Source organism: Trachemys scripta, chromosome 1 (assembly GCF_013100865.1).
Source record: "Trachemys scripta elegans isolate TJP31775 chromosome 1, CAS_Tse_1.0, whole genome shotgun sequence".
In the NCBI taxonomy this organism is placed as follows: Eukaryota; Metazoa; Chordata; order Testudines; family Emydidae; genus Trachemys; species Trachemys scripta.
In genome coordinates, this window is record NC_048298.1 from 55468179 (window position 1) to 55491660 (window position 23482).

Here is a 23482-nt window from a genome sequence, read left to right on the forward strand (position 1 = left end):
CCGCCGGAGCAGAGCAGCTGGAGCCCGGGAAGGGAAGTGCCTGGCCGGCGGCTCGGGGTCCGGAGGCACGGGGGCTGCCCGAAGCCGGTAGCGCTGGCTCGGGCAGCTCGGCTCTGAAAGTCTGAGGGGGAGGAGCGGAGCAGAGCAGCCGCGGGAGAGGAAGTGCCCGGCCAGCATTTTCCCGGACATGTCTGGCTTTTTGGCAATTCCCCCCGGACGTGGGTTTGATTGCCGAAAAGCCGGACATGTCCGGGGAAAAAACGGACGTATGTTAACCCTAGTCCCTACTCTAGGAGCCATCAGTCAAGGGGCCTTATCCTGCAAACATTAGAGGCGAGAATGAAACCCAGGCCTCATTGAAGTCAACAGGAGTTTTGCCATTGATCTCAATGGAGCCAGGATTTCAGCCACATTAGTAAGCACTGTGTCCTAGGTGCAACATGGCAGGATTGAGGGAGAGATTCCATCAGGCAAAGTGGAGGGAGGTTTATACAAAGTAAGTTTATACAATTACTTGTTTTAAAAGGTGTAAATATTTGTAATCTTTTTTTTTTTTTTTTTTTTAATAGAAAGTGTGGGTCATCATTAGAGAGACTGTGGAAAGCAATGGGTTTTGAGGAGGGGAAAGGATGGTTTTATGCTATGCAGAATGTAATTTCTTTCTGCTCCTTTAAATCCTTTCTCAAAATCTATCTAAAATTACTCTAACATTGTACGTTTTATATAATAAATTTTAAATATCCTCAGTTTCTTTACTTTTTGCATGTTAGGGGTTAGGTAACACAGAGGTAAAAACACCCAACCTTGTCTATACTTTTCTACAGTAAATCTACTCTGGTGGAGAATTTAAGAATGTGTAATTTGCTACTGTAGACAAGACCATGGATTTCAGTGCAATCGGGATCAGGCCCTACAGCATTTAACCTGATTTGGTATAAGCCATGAGTATCATTAGATAACAGAGATAGAAACACGAGCCCTGTTTACATTACAGCTCCATTGGTGGAGCTGCACCCCTGGACAATTATGGTTATAAAGTTTGTTGGAATAGAACCTGGCCCTAATGAGAATGCAGTAAACCTGAAATTAATAAATGACTGATTGGAAAACAGACACATTCCTTTAGGCATCTCTAACTTACAGTTCTTCTTTGAGTGATTGAACATGTCCATTCCAATGTAGGTGTGTGTGTACCCCGAGCAGTGGCTGCAAATTTTTCCCTCAGTGGTATCCATAGGGTCAGCGCTGGTGCCCAAGTGTTCTTAGCGCCGGTATAAAGGGCCTGGTCAACCCTGTGACCCCTCAGTTCCTTCTTACCGCTGATGACAGTGGCTGGAATTGCTCTGTCCTTGCTCTTGCAAGTTCTTTCTCAGTGAACTTTGTTCTTATTTCTTGTAGTTTTTATGCATAGTTATGTTTTTTTCTTGCGTAGTTGTTAGACTTCTTTTTTCTCCATTTTAGCAGTATTTTTTCTTCACTCCCAATGCCGGAGTATGTCTCAGTCACCAGGTTTCAAGTCTTGTGCCTTCTGCAACAAGGCTATGCCTCTGAGTGACCTGCACACCAGTTGCCTCAAGTGTCTGGGGGAAGCTCACGTTCAGGAGCACTGCAAGATTTCCAGAGGCATCAAGCCCCGTATCAAAAAAGACCAGGACACTAGACTGAAGTCCATTCTAATGGAAGTGGCGCTCAGACCTCCCTCAGAGCTGGGACATTCAGATTCAACACCAAGCAGCTCTGCATTGGTGAGGAGTACTCCTGCCACCGTTCAGGAGCCTCTGCACCATTCACCAACTCCGGTGCTGAGGAATAAACAGAAGAAGATGGCTGAGAGAGGATGTTCCCCAGCCCCTAGGACAGCTGGACATAGAGACCATGGCAGAGTGTGACCCGCACCAGATCACTCCACAGCTCCAGAAACTCAGGCGGCAACGCTGACTTTGCCCTCAGTGCAGATGTCGTTGAGCCCGGCACCAGAGGGGCAGCATGGTACTGGATCTTTGGTGGCACCATTCATGCCGGAAGTTTTGCTGCAGCTATAGACCTACTCTCACTGTTGGTACCAGCATCTCTGGTGATACAAGAGCCGACTGCACAGGTAGGAAGAAAAGAACAGGCTACTGGCTTGACTTTGGTATTGTATAAAGGGAAACTAGCCAGGATGACCCAATTCCGGTCTTTCCCACTTCAGCACTGGTCCCTAGCACCGGTGGGTACCGCTTCTCCCTGATCTCCAAACAGACTCCTCAGAGTCGGGAGTCATATACTTCCCTGCAGGAGCTGGCACCAGTATACAGCTCGGCACTACCCTGTGATGGATCCAGGCCAGGCCATTCCATCAGCTGCGTGGCCTCTTGGACAGTGGCAGATGCCGGTACAGTGGCCCTTCTGGAACCTGTGGGCTTTTTCCCCCTGTGCAAGGCCCTCAGCCAAGATGCTTATTTCCACTTTTTGATATTTCAGGGACACAGAAGGTTTCTCAGGTTCATCGTGAACCGCATGCACTACCACTTCACGGTTTTCCTGTTCGGCCTGTCAGCAGCCCCATGAGTGTTTACAAAATGCATGGTGGCAAGCGGTTCAGGTTTACCCTTACCTCGATGACTGGCTGGTCAAAGGCCAGAGCAGGGCCGAGGTGATGTCCAGCATATTTTTAATTCAGTTGACTTTCTGGGACCTAGGCCTACAAATAAATGTGCAGAAATCTGCTCTCTCCCCAGTACAGAAGATAGAATTTATTGGAGTGGTGCTCAACTCTGTCCAAGCCAGAGCCTTCCTCCCAGAAAGATGGTTCCAGACAATCGTGATGATTATAGGGCACCTCAGAGATCACCTGATTACAACAGTGAGGAGCTTCACCCAAACCTCACATCTCTTCACCTGACGGCCTGGAAGCTCCATGGCTAAACCCCACAGAACTACCGTGCACGGAGCAGGTCTGCAAAGTTCTACTAGGACGCAGGAAACCATCCACCAGGGCTACTTACCTGGCAAAGTGGAAATGATTCTCTATCTGGTCTTCCCAGAAGGGTGTCTCGCCTATGCGATCATCACTGTCATTCATTCTGGAATACTTACTGCACTTAAAACAGCAAGGTCTAATCCTGGCATCTATTAGAGTCCACCTGGCAGCGATCTCAGCCTTTCACCCTTGGGTGAATGGCCAATTTGTTTTTTCAAATGACATCTCTAATCGTTTCCTTAAGGGCCTGAGATGTTGCCCCATGTGAGGCACCCGGTCCCCCCTGGGACCCAACCTGGTTTTATTAAAGCTGACAGCCTCCAACCCCCACCCCATTTGACCCATTGGCAACTTGTTCCCTGCTCTTCCTACCATGGAAGGTGATCACCTTAGTGGCCATCACTTTAGCCTGAAGGGTTTCAGAGATCTGTGCCCTCACATCAGAGCTGCCTTACATGGTGTTCAAGGACAAAGTTCAGTTGCACCCTCACCCGGCTTTTCTTCCAAAGGTGGTTTCCCAGTTCCATATTAATCAAGCTGTCTTCCTACCAGACTTCTGTCCAAAGCTACATTGTGAACAGGGAAGAACTGAGGCTCCACTCGCTAGATGTTAGGCATGGTCTGGCTTTTTACATAGAAAGGACAAAACCTTTTCAAAAATCTACCCAACTATTTGTGGCCATTGCACACAGGATGAAAGATCTGTCCTCTCAGCCCAGAGAATTTCATCATGGAACACATCATGTTTCTGTACATGTTATGACCTGGCAGGGGATCCTACCCTGCATGTCCTAACGGCTCATTCTGCAAGAGCACAAGTATCTCAAGCACTGTTTCTAGCACAGGTACCTATTCAGGACTTTAGTAGAGCAGTAACCTGGTCGTCAGTGCACACATTTGCTTCTCGTTACGCCATCACTCAGCAGGTTACTGACAATGCTGAATTTGGCCAAACTGTTACAGTCAGCATGTCACTAAATTCTTGAGTCCTCCACCTCTACCTGTACAACTGCTTGGGAGTCAATGGACATGGAATGGAATGGACATGTGCAATCACTCAAAGAAGAAAAACAGTTACTAACCTTTCCATAACTACTGTTGTTCAAAATATTTTGTACATGTGCGAGACCTGCTCTCCTACCCCTCTTCGGAGTAGGCTGGAAAGAAGGAACTGAGGGGGCACAGGGTTGGTCAGGCCCTTTATACTGGTGCTATGAGCATGCAGCACCAGAGGGCGCCAGAGCTGATCCAACAGGTACCACCAAGGGAAAAATTGCTGGTATCTGTGCTTGGGGCACGTACACACTTACATTGGAATGGACATGTGCAACACATCTCAAAAAACAACACTTACAGAAAGGTTAGTAACACTTTTTTATTAATTGATGGATTTGTGAATTGTTTAACAAAAATAATTAAAGAGCTGGTGGGATTGATTTATAAGGAAAAAAGTAAAACTTAAATATATATAGCTTTACCAAATGATTATGGAACATGTGGTATAATCCACAAACAACTCAGAGAGACTGATTGTTTGGGTGGTCCAAGGAGATATAGCAATGAACAATGCGATGAAAGTAAGTAATGGAAAAAACAGACTATTGGAACGCTCTTTAAAGGGAGGTGGTAGAAATCCCATTGCTTGACCCATTTTAAAAATAGACTGGACAAAGCTTTTGTGTATACTATAGAAAACAATTCTGCATTATGACTGCTATAGATACAGTAAACTAAATGGAGCTTTTCCATCTGTCATTCCTTAACTTCTATTAAATGCCTTTTCCAATGACTGGAATGATTTACATTGCAATTGAGTACTTGACATTCTCCCATTTTCAAGGAGATTTGACCTTTGGCCATTATGTTTGGCAATACACTTAGTGAGTATTAAGTGAAATACATGTTGTGTGGTTGTGTATTATTCTGAACTGTGACTAAGGTTTTTGTATTATGTTTGTGTTATCATGAAATATGTGGTGACCACTTGTTCAAGAGAATAATCAGCATCAAATGTACATACTGAAAAATAAAAAAAAGTTATCGTTCTCTTAATAGTGTAAATATAATGTGATCAACTCCTTAACTATTCTTTATTTTAGTACTTATTATGAAGGTTGCTAGAGGTTTGGGAATATAAAAATAGGAGTTTGGAGTAGATCTGGTGGCATGGAGTTGTCATTTAGCCACATCAGCTCCAAGATCACAGGAGTAAACCCAATTTCACAAAGTCCAACTTGATGGATAATCTGTTCATTTCTGTATTTGATGTTCTACTTTTATACAGAAAATAACATGAATCAAATGTTTATCTTTTGAAAAATTGTGTATGTATTTTCTTTCTTGGAAGTTACTTAAGATTTGACCTAATGTTAATCAAAGTGAGTGAAAAGACTCCTATAGACTTCAGTGAGCTTTGGATCAGGCACTCTTTCCTGCAGTGTTTTCATTCATGGCTTTGGTTCCACTTCAGCTTACTTTTAGAGCAGCTCTGACTTGTCTTAGGTCTTTGACAGCTGATAAACACTTGATAAGAGTAGAATAAAAATGGATGCAATAATTTTAATTTTATTTTAATAAAAAATGCTTTTATTTTAATTCCAGCATAAGTACTTCTGTAATATTGTTTAATTGTCAGCTGCCTACTTTCTGAACAAAAGGATTCTAATTTTTAAAAATAAAAAAAGTCCTTGATATTTACTAGACAGTTCAGATTTCTCTCATTGTTGCCATAAGTGTTTCTAATTATATTAAGTAGGTTAATAGAATCTCTTTCTGTTATGTAAGTATTGTTCCTTTTAAATTACCCTTTTATTTTTTTCTAGGGCTTGCAAGTGATCAGCTCTGTGGTAAAGACCTACCTATTTTTATTGTTCTACTAAGGCCAACTCAACAGTAATGCAGCAGCAGTGAACAACTTGCTCTCAATTTGGGACAAAATCAGTATTGGACCCAAACTCTTTTATGTTGCCAACATGACTTCGTTTTCCTCTGTTTTTTCAATTGCTTTTTTAATCATTATGAACTTGTTTTTGTCAGTGCATGATTCTGCCTTTTAACATGGGAAGAAGAAGAATGGTCTTGGAGTTAAGAAACTGGACCAGGACTCAGAACTGGGTTTACTTCCTGGTGCTGCCAAAGACTTCCTGTGTGACTTTGGAAAAGTTGCTTAATGTGTGTGTGCCTCACTGTAAAATGGTGACGATAGAATTGCACTGTCTCACGGGGTGTCATGAGGATAAATCAATAGATTATTGATGTTCAGAGGCCATAGGAATGTGGGGTCAGAATGGTACCTACATACCATCAAAGTGTCTTGATTCATTCCATCTATGTTTGGTCCTGAGCACAGGGAGGGCCTTGAGCAGAGGCCCCACCTGGGGGAGAGGGGGCATGTGACCCCCATGTGTGCTGCCCAGGGTTGCTACTTGGCTTGGACTGAGCATGCTCAGTAACATTGGCTGAAGCCGCTGCATCCCCCCTACCTCCCACTATCTAGGGTTACCATACGTCCGGATTTTCCCGGACATGTCCGGCTTTTGGGGGCTCAAATCCCCGTCCGGGGGGAAATCCCCAAAAGCCGGGCATGTCCGGGAAAATCGGGAGAGCTTGGTGGTGCTCGGCCGGGGCCGGTGCGGGGCCGGGGGCATGGTGCCGGGCCGGGAACCAGGGGCGCAGTGCCGGGCCAGGGTCACAGTGCCGGGCCGGGCGCGCGGTGCCGGGCTGGGGTCCGGGGAGCCGGTCAGCCGGGGACGGGGAGCCAGTCAGCCGGGAGCCGGGGAGCCGGGCCGGGAGCCGGGGGGTGCGCCGGGCCGCCGGGGGCCGGCAGTGCTGGGCGGGCCGGGGGTGGTCGGCCGGGGCCGGCACCCCAGGGCCCGAGCCGACCCAGGCTGGAAACGCCGGGGGGCCAGCCTGGCCCGCGCCTCCTCCCCCCACACACCCCTTACCTGCTTCAGGCTTCCCGCGAATCAAATATTCGCGGGAAGCAGGGGAGGGGGCGGAGACTTTGGGGAGGGGGGGGTTGGGGCGGGGCCGTGGGGCCGTGGAGTGTCCTCCATTTGGAGGCACAAAATATGGTAACCCTACCACGATCAGCAGCTATGGGTGGTCTCTGACCTTAAGCATTATCCAATCACATTGGAGGAACAGGGTTTTTTCGCTCCTGAGCTCTTTTCCACCTACATTGTCATGGTGGTGAACAGTTTTATCTGTGCGGATGGTTCTGAACAGCCTTTTCCAGTCTCAATGCTGGTGTAATTTCATTTGGTGGGTAGTCACAAATGCATGTGCAGTGGCCATCTGTCTTCCTGTGCTGCCCACAGCATGGCCAACGATCAGCTCACCATGGCTAGTGATCACCAGTCCAGGGAACTGAAAGCTTGAGGTCGTTCCCTATGGCCCAGCATAGCAACTCACCTGCCTTTAATCACTCAAGTTTTAGAATCTGATTTATAGAAACAATGAACCACATAAGGTTAAGAAGAAGAAGAGATTTTAAATGGGATATTTTGAACTAATCAGTTCTTTCCAAGTGGGTAAGTGGTGAAAACTCAAAGCTGATCTTGATGGATTATCATTACTATCAAACATTTCAAGAATGCAACAAACCTAAATGATTATCATTACTTTATTGTCATAGCTTTTCTCCCAAAATAACTAATGTGTCTTTAAAAATGGACTGTGACATCAAATATACATGTTGAGTTTGGTTATCTGCTGTCTTTTTCATTGTCATGTTACAGTTTACTTCTTTAAAGATATTATCTTGCAAGTTTATCACTTTATGTATGTAGGGCTGCCTTACATCAACCTAACTGGACATCCATCCAGCCCACAGAAGATTCCTGAGGTTCATGGTAGGCCCTCAGCATTTTCAATATAGGGTTCTACCATTTGAACTCACCATTGCTCCCTGGGTCTTTACCAAAATTTTCTATATTATAGCAGCCCATCTCAGGTGCTCTGGGATCCTTATTTTTCCCTATCTCAATAACTGGCTTCTAGCAGAACAATCCAGAGATCAAGCTTGAATCTCAACTTCCTTGTTGCTCAGACTCCTTTCATCCTTGGGAGTCAGCATCAATGTCAAAAAATTAACTTTGATTCCCACATAGTTCCTAGACTTCATAGGGGCCCCCATCAACTCAATCACAGACTGAGCTTACATACCAAGGAACAGGTTCCAGACTCTGCGGGAACTCATCACCCGGGTAGTCAACAGTCCATCTGTCCTGGTCAGGACTTCTTTATCCATCCTGGGCCGCATGGCAGACTACATGTACGTCACTGCTTTCACTTGCCTCCACCTTTGCTGACTACAGATGTGGACATTGGTGCTGGAACTAAGGATGCTGGGAGAGCTGCCGCACCCTGTGTCTTGAAGTGGTTTCCATCTAATACAGGGTTTACAGTTTGGTTCAATGGCTTTGAGCACCCCCACTATACACATTGTTCCATCACCACTGGATGTGGCTCCAGAGAGTGTACTCACCCATGCTACATGCATGGACCTTATGAAAGTCCCCCCCACAATGCTCTCTTCCCTTCAGTGGCGGATGAACCCGCAGTAGGTACGTACAGGTATCCCCTTTCTCCCATCCTCCCCAGACAGGACAATTATCACAGACACATCGCTCACAGGATGGGGAGTGCACATGGGAGACCACATGATGTAAGGGACATGGATCTCAGAATCCAGGATGCACATCAACATTCTGGAACTCTGGGTGGTACAATGAGCATGTCAAGCATTTCTACCTTCCATTTGCTCCAATCATGTTATTATCATGTTGGACAACACCCCCACCGTTTATTACATCAACAAACAAGGGGGCACAATGCTTTCAGTGAGTGTGTATACAGTGCAGCTTGGCAGCCTTTTCAAAGCAAGGTAACAATTTATTAGTCACCTTGCATACAGAATCTGAAAATCCTTGGGTTGGCACAGAGAGGAAAGATTAAAACATAGTCCATCCTGACCAAGCCTGTGGAAATGTCAGCCAATCTGTTGTATCCTATCTCTGTTCCTGTGTCTCTCTCTTTTTTGGCCTCAGATGACAGCAGCCAGCCTCTTTCAGGGGGCAACCCTTTATCCCCTCCTGGTCCTCTCAGTACTTTGTTCTCCAGGGGCCATGATGAGTTCACAACCCTGCGGCTGTTGAGTGTGGATTGGTCAATGAGGGCTTCCATTCTCTCTCTTTGGAACCTCTGTTGATCTGGGTCAGTTTCAACCAGTTCTTTAATGACCCATTCATTCCAGACAGTGAGGTGACACACACACCTCATATCTCCTGCGTTGTTCCAGGAGAAGACTTGACCCTTTTATCCCCACTAGTGGCAATGCAAAGTACAAAGGGGAACTTTGATTCCTATGTGTGCCTCAAATATTACAAAAAATTTCCACTAAGTCACAGCTTCTCAACACTGAACGATGCTGCTGCTCTCAGCTTGTCTCTCGCAACAGTGTGTAAGGAATCTCTGCATGAGCTGGTTTGCCTTGCCAGCGATGTTTAGCTCTTTGGGGCAGGGATTCTCTTTTTGTTCTGTGTTTGTACAGCCCCTAGCACAAGGGGGTCCATTTCTGGGGTTATAGGCCCTACAGCAATACAAATAAATACTACTAATGTTTAAGGGAGTAAACTGAGTTTCAGTTAAAAGAACAGGAGTACTTGTGGCACCTTACAGACTAACAAATTTATTAGAGCATAAGCTTTCGTGGACTACAGCCCACTTCTTCGGATGCATATAGAGTGGAATATATATTGAGGAGATATATATACACACATACAGAGAGCATGAACAGGTGGAAGTTGTCTTACCAACTCTGAGAGGCCAATTAAGTAAGAGAAAAAAACTTTTGAAGTGATAATCAAGATAGTCCAGTACAGACAGTTTAATAAGAAGTGTGAGAATACTTACAAGGGGAGATAGATTTAATGTTTGTAATGGCTCAGCCATTCCCAGTCCTATATTCCACCCTACCTAGGTAAGACAACTCCCACCTGTTCATGCTCTCTGTATGTGTGTATATATATCTCCTCAATATATATTCCACTCTATATGCATCCGAAGAAGTGGGCTGTAATCCACGAAAGCTTGTGCTCTAATAAATTTGTTAGTCTCTAAGGTGCCACAAGTACTCCTGTTCTTTTTGCGGATACAGACTAACACGGCTGCTACTCTGAAACCTGAGTTTCAGTTGCAATTTAATTCCCAGATTCATGTCTCTCTAACCTCGTATAGGGTGACCATATTTCCCAGTGGAAAATGGCAGCCCTCCCCCCCACCCCCCCCCACACACATTGGGCTGGGGCTGGCATCACCGCTCACCTGAGCCCTGCCTCTCCCCACGCCCCCCCCCCTGGTGAGGCAGGGGCTGGTGTCGCTGCTTGCCCAAGCCCTGCCTGTCCCCCGGCCCCTGCCTCCTCCCATGCACAGGACTGGCATCGCTGCTCTTGGAAACTTGATCAGTTAGCAAGGACAAATGCCCACTTTTGCCCAAAAAAAGTTGGGACAGGGCTTATAAAAGGCACTGTTCTGGCCAAAACAGGATGTATGGTCATCCTACCTAGGAAACACATGACTTTTCTATTGGCATGCATTTGTTCTTTGGGGAGCAGCTGTCGGATTTCATTTTCTAATGCTAGGGAAGGCGTTTATACCAGTGTGAAGATCATAAAGTCACTTTCTAGAACAGTTGAAATATTTTTCTGGGTTTCAGAAATAAAGTGGGTTTCTTGGCCTGGCTCAATGTGAATCCATTTTCAGGAGCTGGTCTAATTGCTTAGCCATTGTCTGGTTTGTGAAGCAGGGGCTTATTCACACCAGGTGTGTGTGAGGAGTTAGTAACAAGTGCTTTTCTGTTGTCTCCCCAGTCTTTCTTTAGGAGCCACCATCATGAAAAGGCATTAGAGAGGAAACTGGGGAGTGAGCATATGGCTGTGGGTCAAGACTCCTGCATTCCAATCCTCGCTCTGTCACAACTTGCTCTCTGGTCTTGGGGAACTTAACCTGTGTCTGTTCTCCCAGCTGTAAATAGGGGTAAAACTTAGATAACTCACACGGTTAATGTTGCATTTGCTGATGTTGGCAGCGCAGCATTTTGAAAGGGTAAATCTTCATTAATGTTTAGTACATTTTCTCCCTATATTGACACAGTACACTGTGGGGTGTTCCCCAACTCCCTGCAGCAAGGAGGTAATGCTAGTTTCAGTCTGGGCTGACAGAATTGGTTTATATTCATTTCTAACAATGAAAACTTCAGTTTGAATCCCTTCCTGAGCAGGGCATCGTATTCTGACCTTTATTTCTCTGTTGTCCCCTGCATTCAGTTTCCTAGGATCATGTTAAATTTCTATCTATCATTCAAGTAGTTTGGCTTCTGCGTGTCCACCTTTTGTATCATATTATGTTGGGAGGAGTTGTTGCCTTTTCCACCATTATTTTATGCTGGTTGTCATATCCTGGTCTTCCTGGCTCAACTTCATTTTAGACAATGCAGGTGCAATGATGGAGACATTCTTCCAGATTGTAATGACCCAGAATGAGATCTATCATGACTAGTTCCTCTGAAGAAATAAAATTACTTGCTTGTAAACCTTGTTCTCCAAAGGTATTATAGCTAGATTCTTCCTTATCACAGATCATACCTCCTACCCTGCACAGCTGATTATGTTAATAACTTTTAGATTTCATTAAGGCCAACATCTTAGTAGGATTCAGGAAAGGATTAGACTTTTATAGGGAGAATGAGCACATCCAGGGTCTCAGGTTAGAAATATTATTATGAAAGTAAGGACTATAAATCCTCATGATTGAGAGCAGATGCCAACCACTAGGAACTAATTTTCTTTATAGTTAGTTTTTTCCATTGCATGGTTTCTTGTACTTTCCTCTGAAGCATCTGGTGCTCAGTATTGTTGGAGGCAGAATAGTGGACTAGATGGACCACTGGTCTGGGGTGAGCTGGTTGAACTAGAATGCATGCTGAGGCTTGGAGCCTTGTCACAGGATCCCTGCTGATATTAAAAAATATTTAACTGTGAACATACATTGTGTCTAAGCTATAAACTGGATGCACTAGATGTATTATGCTAATTATAGATAAAGCTTAATTCTCGTTATAAGGCTGTAGCATTTAGACACCTCTCTGTTTTGTTGTGCTCCAAAGTACATTATTTGTGCATCATCATCTGAGAATCACTAGCTGTTTTGATGGCTATTTCCCATAGTAAATCAGTTGCTTCATTTCTATAACACTTCAGCACTGTTTTATTATATGACACTCTGCTGCCAAAACCTTAGTCCATGTTATTAGCTACAGCAGGAGACTTTCCCTTTGCTGGCTCTTGGTCCGGTACTGACTGCTTACAATCCATTTAGACGGACTGTATGTTGTTTATTCATAGTCCTATTTACTCTTGTATAATCCCATTCTTTGCATAATTGCATTGATAACCCATTAAAGTGAAGTTGGGTTGAAATGTTATTGTTGTCGTTGAAGGCTGTGGGAGCTGTGACTCAGTACTATTTGCAAAATATGAATCAAGTTTCCGTTCCACCCGGTAGCCTATGCTTACTCTGCAAGTGAGCTGTTCTTTGTTTTTCTATCATTGTTCTAGTTTCAATTTTTAACCCTATGATAGTCACACGGTAAATTCCATTTCTGATGTTTAAAACATTTTTCCTCCAGTAAATATGTTTTATTTATTGAAATCAGCTGTCCGGTTTACTGCATCTTATTCATGTGCATGTTGTTGTTAAGCTCTCTAATTTATGTCAGCATTGCAATATATATTAACAACTCATACCACCTGGCATTGGCTATAGTATAACTATGTTGGGTTTGTGTCAATGGGTGAGCATCTAAAGAATTACATAGCTCTGCAGTCAACATTTGTTTGCTTCACAGTTAATGTGATGTGTCATTAAGCCCAAGATTTAGCTCTTGAAAAAAGGCAGCAACATTTTTAGAAGTAGGCTTTGCTCACATTGGTCTCATCCTTTGAGAATTTATGGAGTAGGGGCCTGAATTTAATAGAGGTTGTTCATACTTACTGCTTGTAAGTTGCTGAGGCCCTGATCCTGCAGAGACTTACGCATATGCTTAACATTCTGAGTAGTCCCAGGGAAGAGTATGGGACCTCTCAGAATGTGTAAAATTAGACACACAAGAAAGTCTTTTCATCATCATGGGTGTATGTTTTGGGGCCAAGCAATTCTCCCATGCAGCCCATAGTAGGGTCCTCCTGTTTGTGGGGTATTTTCCTCCTGTAATTTCTAATGTGTTTCTGAACTTTCAGGAAGCGTCTTTGCTCCTTGATTACATCTTCTAAAAGAAAAAAATCACAAAGAGAGCAACTATAGAAAAGTTCCTATCAGCTGTCCTTACACCAAAGGAGACTAGTGATGTTACAGGTAAGCTCTCTCCTCCCAATCCACTTTTGGGTCCCTACTGGCCATTACTGGTTTTGAAGCAGTTAAACTAACCAGAGACCTAACTACTCAATACATTTCCAATAGTGGTCACATCAAAAGTTTAATTAGAAACAACTCCAGCAACTTTTCAAAAGCCAGCATCTAAATTCTACCAGGTTTTATCACTCTAACTACCTAATATATACATTTCATTGGTTTGATTCCAGTTCAGTCTGATGTCATCAAAGATGTTAGATCTGTAGCAAAGAATTTCAGCTGCTGAAACAATATGAAGTAACTATGAGACAAGCTTAATGAAGCACAGGAGTAATACATTTCTAGCGAGGTGTTTAATGATGCTTTTCTACCAATTAAAGGCTGTTAGGGGTTACATTCAGGGCTGCACCTCTATAGATTTCACAGCCCAGGCTGAGGGATGTGCTAAATTGGTTTAAAATCACATTTGTACCCTCCTGAGGCTGGAGAGAATTTTGGTAAAACTTGGCAAATAGTTTTAGCCCCCCCAAAAAAACACACCAACCTGAAAAGTTTTGGAAATGTTTTGTTTTGACAGGTAAGCCACAATCTTAAATGCACAATTTATGGAGCCTGGAACAGTGATGATAATAAAGTATAGAGCATTTCACCTTTAGGCAACCATTCAAATGTAGCCCAGACAGGTAGTGACTGAAAGATGTTTACAGTTCTATGGCTACTCAGTGACCTACTGTGAGCGAAATAAGATAACAGTCTCAATCCAATTGGCAGAGCTCAGGGGCTAGATTCAGTATTTCCCTACTGAAGCTCTGCTGGGGTAGCCATACCCTCTTGGCCCCCGGGTCTGGGGGATGTTATGCGGCAGGAATGTAAACTGATCCTGTGACTGACTGGTGGAGCAGTCCCTTGAAGTCTGTAATCCATTGGTGTCTCGTAGTTGCTCTAACTTGAAACTCTGGGCCTGGTTTGGCCTCTAGGCTCAGGAGAGCATTCAAGTGTCAAAGCTTTGGTCTAGTTCATTTGGGGATCTAACTTCAGGTGTCTACTTCACAGAATTGCCACTGCAGCTAACTAGCTGTCATGGCAGAGAGATAAAGGGGCAAATTGGGTGCAAACATAACCTTTCACTTAGGTCTTGCCCTTCACTACAGAACTTTGTATAGTAGAGCTGTACTGGCAGAGCACCTCCTGAGTAGATGCAGCATATGCCAAGAAAAGAAATTATTCTGGGGAAGTTTTAAGGCCTGTGTTATACAGGAAGTCAGATTAGATGGGATGGTCCCTTCCGGCCTTAGAATCTATGAAGGAGCTCTTCTGCCAGCATAGTAACACCATCTCCGTGAATGGCACTAGGGCTGACAGTCTGCATTGCAGGAACTACACCAGCATCCCCTTGTATTGTAGACACAGCCTATGATGAGAGACAGTACTTTGCTGTGGGTGTAGATACACCTGCCTAAACAAAGATGGCTACATTGCCAGAAGTCCTCCTCTGTCACCATGCTAGCAGCTAGGGATTGACTTGGTATTGCTAGGACACTCAAGGGTGTGATGTTTTTTTTTCACACCCCTGGCTGACATAGTTAATGTTGACCTAGTTCTAAGCATAGACCAAGCCTAGCTATACCAACAGAAGTGCTTTTTTGTTGCCATAGTTGTATTTACACTGCGGGTTCTGCTGACAATGCTGTATCAGCTAGCAGGTGTAATTTCCCCCCATCCCCCCACACTCCTAACTGACATAGCTATGCTGCCAAAACCTTATAGTATAGATCAGGAGTAAGGGCTGCCCTGCACACAGAAGTTGCACCAGTTTGTTTATAGGTGTGATGTTAAATCAGTCTTGCTCTGTACGCAGACACTTACAGCATTTTAGCTTGCACTTCAAAACAAGATGAACTGCTCTCAGCCAGGTTTAATTTGCTGTTAGTGTCCACACATAAAATTAGAACTGTTTAACATCACACTGGTGCAACTTGGGTGCATAAGCCAGGCCTAAAGCTGGTTCTTTCAGTGTCAGGGTGGAGGAACAGGAGCTCCACCTCCATATGTAAGTGATGGAACTAGGAATGCGGGGGGTGCTGCCGCACACCACTCTTGAAGTGGTTTCCATCACATACAGGGTTTACAGTTTGGTTCAATGGCCCTCAGCATGCCCACTATACAGATTGTTCCAGCGCCCTGCCTCCATAAGTTCCTAATAGAGGAAACTAAGCAACTGTATGCACACTCGGTTCTGGGACTATTGGACCCCCCTGTACAGTGGCTGCCACCACGCATGCCCTGGCTCCGGCTGTACAGAAGATGAAGAAAAACTCTCATGGCACAAGAGCAGATCCCCCTCAGTGGACTGCTCCTAAGCACAGCATTTTGGGTCAGGTCGAGTGACATATTATGTGTGAATCTAGCCTGCCCAAGCTTCACTGGAGCAAACAGGATCTCCAAATGGTACCACATGTCTGGAGCACTCACCAGCATATGCACCACCCATCCCACTTCTTCCCCCCACCTCCTAGACAAGCTGGCCCTGCAGACGCCCTCTGGCATCTTCATGGGCACACCAAAGACTCCTGCCTGCTCAGAGCCTCTTGTCAGCAGTGGAGCTGATACTCCCGTATTGTCATCTCCTCTCCTCTTCGAACCCTTGCTGCGCCCACTCCAGAAGACAAACTACTTCTGCTGTTGCCAGCTAGTCCCCTTGCAGCGCTGCCCTCCCATACTGCCGGAACTGTCTTCAGAGTCGGAGGAAGTTTTTTGGAGCCAGAACCGTCGTTCTCCCTGATGTCATGCCACAGTTCAGACTTGTGTCCCCATCTGCCTTATCCACCGGTGTACGATCCAGCAGCGAGGGTCTGGTACCATTACTCATGGGGCCCACAGCATCTCTGGGTCCCTTCACCTTGTCTGAACTGGGCAGCCTTGGATCTTTGCCATCAATGCCATGCATCATATCGCGCCTCCCCTGCTTCTCCAGCGGCACCTTCCGTCTCTGAGGAAGAGGCAGATAGTGAACTGGTACCACTGGCTCCACCGGTCCCAATGCCGTCTTTCTCTGTGCCGGATGAGGCACTTACTCCCCTCTCACTTTCTCTACCAGACAATCACTGGCAACATCAGGACTTGCTCCAAAGGGTAGCAGCAGACTTGGGGATTCCTTTGGAGGAGGTTCAGGACCAGCAACATCAGCTGGGGTGGCCTGACCTTTTAATGAAGCCATCCTCCAACCAATGCGGGTGGTGTGGCACACCCCTGCCTCCTGTGCCCCCACACCTAAGCTCTCTTGTCATCCACCCGGCAGAAAAGCAGGTATGCCAGCACCTGCAGAAGTCAACCCCTCCAGATTGGGAAGCATAGCACGTGGACTTGCTGTGGAGGAAAGTATATTCCTCGGTGGCATTACAGTTCCGGATCATGAACTATCAGGCTCTGCTAGGCAAGGATGATTTAAATAACTACGGTAGGCTAACAGAGTTCCAGGACAAGCTGCCACTAACAGCAACAATTTCAGGTGCTGGTAGACGAGGGGTGCTTGGTTGCCAACATAGGCATCCAGGCAGCTGTGGATTTGGCTGACACGTGCTCTCTCGTGACCAGGGTTGTCATGCGCTGGGACTCGTGGTTCCTCTCCAGCTTCCCCAGGGATGTCCAAAATATACTCAAGGACTCCCCTTTGATGAGAACAAGCTGTTCCATGACAACACAGACAAATCCCTTCACTCGTTGAAGGACTCCAGGGCCATGTTATGGGCCCTTGGTATATACAACCCCCTATCATGTGATGCATTCAAGAGAGGCAGCAGTTCCATCTGCGCCCATACGCGTTCTACCCAGCATACTGCTGTCAGGAGGCGGCCCTGCGTAGGTGGCACCGCTCTCAGTGCCCACACTTCTCTGCCTCTGCCACAACCACCTTCTCAACCCCCTACCACTAGCAGACAAAACCTGTTTTGACATGCTGGTCGGGACCTGCAAACTTCACCCAATGCCATCTACAGTGCCCCATGTCATCTTTGGGGGCCTCTTGTCTATTCGCATACAATTGGGGCATGATCGCCACAGGCAATTGGGTACTGGAGATCATCCACCAAGGATACTCCATAGAATTTCTCATTCTCCCTGCATCAGCACCCCCTTTCCCCCCAGGAACACTCTGTGAGTCTTCATGAAGGTCTTTGCCATGGTAGCACCACAAATGAGCCACTTCAGCTACTTGGTATACCCCTACCTACACGACTGGCTCCTTGTTGTGCTATCCGGACAGGAACTCACCTCCACCATCCTCACCCTTTGCACTCTCCTGGCATCTGTAGGTATTTGTCAATAAGGAAAAATCTATGTCGCTACTTATACAGATGATCCATTTTATTGGAGCACGGCTCAACTCCATGGCAGTTCCATTCTTCAGGTGGACCAATTCACATTGACAACCATTCTCATGGACTTGTGTCACAGGCTATGTATCTCAGTCTGCCATTCTCTCTCTCACTGATGGCCAGGCATTGACATTCTACCTCCACAGGACTCGCTCCTTTTGCACATTGCAGAAACTATTTGTGTCCATTGCTGACCAATCTGAGGGCTGAGCCCTTTTCCCTCAATGAATCTCTAAATGGTCTCCGAGTGCATCCCCGAATGCGACACACAATTCAACATATCCCTGCCGGATGGAGTCACAGTACGCTCTACAATGCACTCTATGCCTGCCTCACCGATGTCTCGTGGCAAGACATGTCATGCAGCAACCTGGTGCTCTGTCCACACGTTCATGACCCGCTACACCATTGCACATGTGGCAGGTATGGACATTGCTGTGGGCCAAACTGTACTGCAGACCTCACTTCCTATCACATCCTCGCACCAACCCCTGCTTGCTAATCCCGCACATATGGAATACAGATAGGGACCATCCTTGACAATGAGGAGGCAGTTACTTTCCTGCCTTTTTAAAGGCTTTAACTGGGGTTTTCCTAGCAGCGTAGGTAATCCACCTCCTCAAGAGGCGATAGCTAGTGTGATGGACGAATTCTTGTTGACTTAGCACTGTCTACACTAGATTTCAGGTGGTGTGGAGTTCTTCTTCGAGTGATTGCTCATGTGTATTCCACAGTAGGTGTGCGTGCCTGCCAGGTGCACCAGTGCCGGAAGTTTTTCCCTTAGCAGTACCCGTAGCAGGGGAGCCCTGCTGCGACCCCTGGAGTGGCGCCTGCATATCGCGCTATAAAGGGGGTTACGTGCTCCCCCCACCCTCAGTCCCTTCTTGCCGCCAGTGAAGGTAGTCGGAACTTGTGCTCAAGCATTGCTGCAGCGTCTATCCTTAGTAGTACGATCTTCGACCATTAGTGGTTTCTACAGTTAGTGGCCTGGCTCGGGGCAAGTCGTGCGACTCCTGTTGCAATTCCATGCCCAGATGCGATCCACACTCTGAGTGTCTTCGCTGTCTGGGCGAGGCTCACATGAGTGAGCGCTGCAAAATCTGTAAGTCGTTCAAGCCCTGGACTAAGTGCGAACGTGAGATCCAACTCCAGGCCTTACTTATGGATAGCAGGTCTTGACGCCATCAGCACCGCCGATCATATCACGGCGCATGCCATTCTCGGAGTGCACCCCAACCATCACCGGCACCGAGGCATCGTAGCCACGGTCACCGAAGGGAGTCCAGAGAGAGCACCTCCGACGTATATGTCTCATCGTCGTCGAGGTCAAAATCCCGGGGCCAGAGCCGACATGGACGGGACCAGTCCAGCCGCTCCTATGGCACTGTGCGCTCCTCGGTTGCTTCGGCCTCGGCTCCCAGCCGTCCTTCCCCGGGCCGCATCGTCCCTCAAGACCATGTAACCATGGTAGGGCCTCAGACGGCTCAATGGCAAGGGGCGCCATGGCAAGGACAGTGGTGCCAGTGAGCACCGTGGCCCCAGGCGCCCGCACCGGCGAGGCTCCGCTCCGTGGCTGGGGCATCCCAACCTCCCTCGGCGTCCCCCCCTCAGCACCGAGAGCATTCCTTGGGTACCGAACCACGGGCACTGCACCCGGACCCGGTTGTGGAGTGTGACCCACCAGTACCACCTGATGCCCTAGGGGCGGTACCAGTCGTCTCGTTGTCACCGGACGAGTCCATAGTGGTGCTGCCCCCTCCTTCTCATGAGGATTTTAAGGTTCATCAAGAGCTTCTCCGGTGCGTAGCCACCAACCTCCAGCTCCAGGCTGAGGAGATGGAGGAGCCATCGGACAATTTGTTTAATGTCCTGTCCTCCTCGGCACGGGGCCGTGTGGCCCTACCACTTCACCAAGGGGTAGCCAACATTTTTATCGGACTCTGGCAAACGCCGGCCTCTCTGCCGCCCATTTCTAAGAAGGCAGAGCGGAAGTACATTGTGCCAACAAAGGGGCATGAGTACCTGTACACTCATCCTACCCCCGAACTCACTGGTCATGGAGTCCATCAACCACCAGTGAAAGACACTGCCAACCTACACCAACCCCCAAGGACAAGGATGCCAGGAGACTGGACACTTTTGGAAAAAAAAGTTTATTCCTCTGCGAGTTTCCAGCTCAGGGTGGCAAACCATCAAGCACTCCTGAGCAGGCATTACTTTAACTTGTGGGGGTCTCTACCAAAATTCGAGCTTTCCCTCCAAGAAAAGGACAGGAAGGAATTCGGGGCTCTAGTCGATGAGGGTGCGGCAGTGGCGAAAGCAGCTCTCCAGGCGGCATCGGATGCAGCTGACACAGCAGCTCATTCAATGGCCTCTGCTATCTCCATGCGATGGGTGTCGTGGCTTTCGCTGTTGGGGCTTCCATGGAATCCCAGTCCCTCATGCAAGACCTGCCCTTCGACGGCAAGGCATTATTTGCAGACCAAACGGACACTCATCTGCACAGGATGAAGTACTCCCACACCACCCTGCAGACTCTCGGCCTGTATGTCCCGCCAGCCAAGGACAAACCCAGGCCACAGCCCTTGGCTCCCCCCGTAAGGGGCAGATACGAACCCCCGCCTAAGAGGCCTAGGGACCAGAGGCGCAGGTCACAGCGCCATTCCCTTTCGGCCCCACGCCCCGGCCCCCTGAAGGGCAAGAGGCAGGGGAAGAGGTGTTTTTGACTCTTTGCGGGGGGGGCCATCTGGCCTGTTGCCAGGGAAGCCCCCCAGTTAATAAATTTGGTTTTTGGCAACTGTTTATCGGCCTTCAGAGTGCAACGGTCCCGTATAACATCGGAGCGGTGCGTCCTCAGTACTATCTCTGCGGGGTACAGGCTGCAGTTCGATTCACCCCACCACACCATCCTCCGTCCCGGGATGTCCCTGGGGACCCGGAACATGCCCTCCTTTTAAATCAGGAGGTGACGCGCCTCCTCACCCTGGGCGCGGTGGAGAAGGTACCTCAGGAATTCCAGGGCAAAAGGTTTTACTCCCGGTATTTCCTGATCCCGAAGGCAAAAGGTGGGCTCAGGCCCATCCTCGACCTGCGGAATCTCAACCAGTTTCTGGTTCGCTGCAAATTCCGTATGGTGTCCCTGGCCTCTATTGTTCCATCCTTGGACCTGGGAGATTGGTTCCCAGACCTGGACCTCCAGGATGCGTACTTCCATACCCATATTTTCGAGGGTCACAGGCCCTTCCTCCGCTTGCTGGTAGGGAGAGACCTACCAGTTACGGTCCTTCCCTTTGGCCTTTCTACAGCCCCCAGGGTTTTTACCAAATGCATGGTGGTGGTGGCGGCAGCCCACCTCCGGAGGAACGGGCTGCAGATCTTCCCCTATCTGGACAACTAGCTGCTCAAAGGCAAGTCTCAGTCCCAGGTGCATGCACAGATACAATTCCTGCTTGATACTTGCTCAAGTCTAGGCCTAGTGGTAAACGAGGAGAAGTCCACATTAGTCCCAGTTCAGCACATACACTTCATAGGGGCGCTGTTAGACTCACTGGTGGCCACGGCCTCCCTCCCCCAGGAGAGATTAGAGACACTCAAAGGTCTCATCGCCTTGGTCACGCACGCGTGTGCCTTCAAATCCTAGGCCATACAGCAGCACGCACCTCAGTGATGCAACACGCCAGGCTCAAGATGAGGCCCCTCCAACTCTGGCTGGCCTCCCAGTACTCCTAGGCCAGGGACGGCCTGGACAAGGTCATCACATGGCCACCCAATGTAGTGGTCGACCTGCAATAGTGGTCCCTCCTGAGCAACATGCTTCAGGGTATCCCCTTCCGGGAGCCTCCTCCCTCACTAGATCTGGTGTCAGATGCCTCGGACCTGGGATGGGGAGTCCATGTGGGGAGCTTCAAAACCCAGGGCAGATGGTTACCCTCGGAATTGTCCCTGCACATAAATGTCAGGGAGCTCAGGGCAGTGCGCCTGGCTTTCAGCCGGCACCTAGGGGGGGAAGGTGGTTAAAGTCCTTACGGACGATACAACCGCAATGTATTATAGCAACAGGCAAGGGGGCATGCATTCTGTGGCCTTGTGTCAGGAAGCCCAGCTCCTGTGGGAGTTCTGTATAGCCCACAACATTCTTCTGAGGGCCTTTCACCTACCTGGCAAGCGCAATATGCTCACGGATCACCTAAGCAGGTTTTTCTCCCAATAACGCGAGTGGTCTCTACACAGGGAGATGGCCAGGCAGCTCTTCCTAGAGTGGGGTACTCCCCAGGTAGAGCTGTTTGCCACCGTCCAGAATTGCCCTCTGCTCACGATTCTGCTCCAGGGCGGGAGAGGGCGAAGGGGCGATATCGGCCACCTGTTCTACGCCTTCCCGCCATTCCCGCCCCTGATATGCAGGGTTCTACAGACGGTAAAGGCAGAGGGGGCATGGATCATCCTGATAGCCCCGGATTAGGCCCATCAACATTGGTATGGGATCCTCCTGCAACTTTTAGTGGCCTCCCTGTGCAGGCTGCCACTTCGACCAGACCTCCTCTCCCAGGAGGGAGGATGTCTCCTCCACCCCAACCTAGCGGCACTCCACTTGACAGCGTGGCTGCTCCGTGGTTAGATGAGGAGGGGAGGTGTTCTGAGGACGTTAGATAGGTCCTGCTTGAGAGTAGGAAACCATCCACACGAACCTACCTTACCAAATAGTAACGGTTCTCCACGTGAGAGAGGGGTTCCACCCCCTCCTCCACATCTATCCAGCTCATCCTCGATTACCTCCTGTCCCTTAGGTCCCAAGGGCTGGTGCCCTCCTCGGTCAGGGTACACCTGATGGCCATTTCGGCTTTCCACCCCCCGGGGCAGGGCTACTTGGTGTTCTCACACCACATGATGTCCTGGTTCCTAAAAGGGCTGGATTGGGCATTCTCTTACGCTAGACCCCCCGGTGCCGCTCTGCGACCTGAACCTAGTGCTCTCCGGCCTCACTTATCATGGAAAATGGCATTCCTGGTGGCTATCACCTCAGCCCACCGGGGCTCAGAGCTTAGGGCCCTGACCTCTGAACCCCCATATACAGTCTTCCATAGGGATAAGGTCCAGCGCCACGTGCACCTAAAGTTTCTGCCAAAGGTAGTCTTGGCTTTTCACATGGATCAGGACATTTTCCTCCCCGTCCTCTGTCCTAAGCCCCATTCCTCCAATGAGGAATGATGCCTGCAGATGCTAGATGTGCATAGAGTCCTGGCTTTTTACATAGACCGAACCAGGCCTTTCTAGAAATCCCCCCCAGCTTTTTGTTGCTTCAGCCGAGCGCATGAGGGGGCGGTCGGTTTCCACCCAGCGGATCTCCTGCTGGATCACCTCGTGAATATGCACATGTTACAACCTGGCAGGGGTCCCCACACTCCCCATAGTGAAGGCTCATTTGACAAGAGCTCAGGCCTCATCAGCTGCCTACGTGGCTCATGTCCCTATTCAGGACAGCTGCAGGGCTGCTACATGGTCCTCTGTCCACACCTTTTCATCGCACTATGTGATTGTCTCCCAAATGCAGGATGACGCCGGGTTTGGTACAGTGGTACTCCGTCCCGGTAACCCTTAAACTCCTACCCGCCTCCATCAGGTATAGCTTTGAGTCACCTACTGTGGAATACACATGAGCAATCACTCGAAGAAGAAAGGACAGTTCCCTATTCTGTAACTGGCATTCAAAATGTGTTGCTCACGTGTATTCCACATCCCG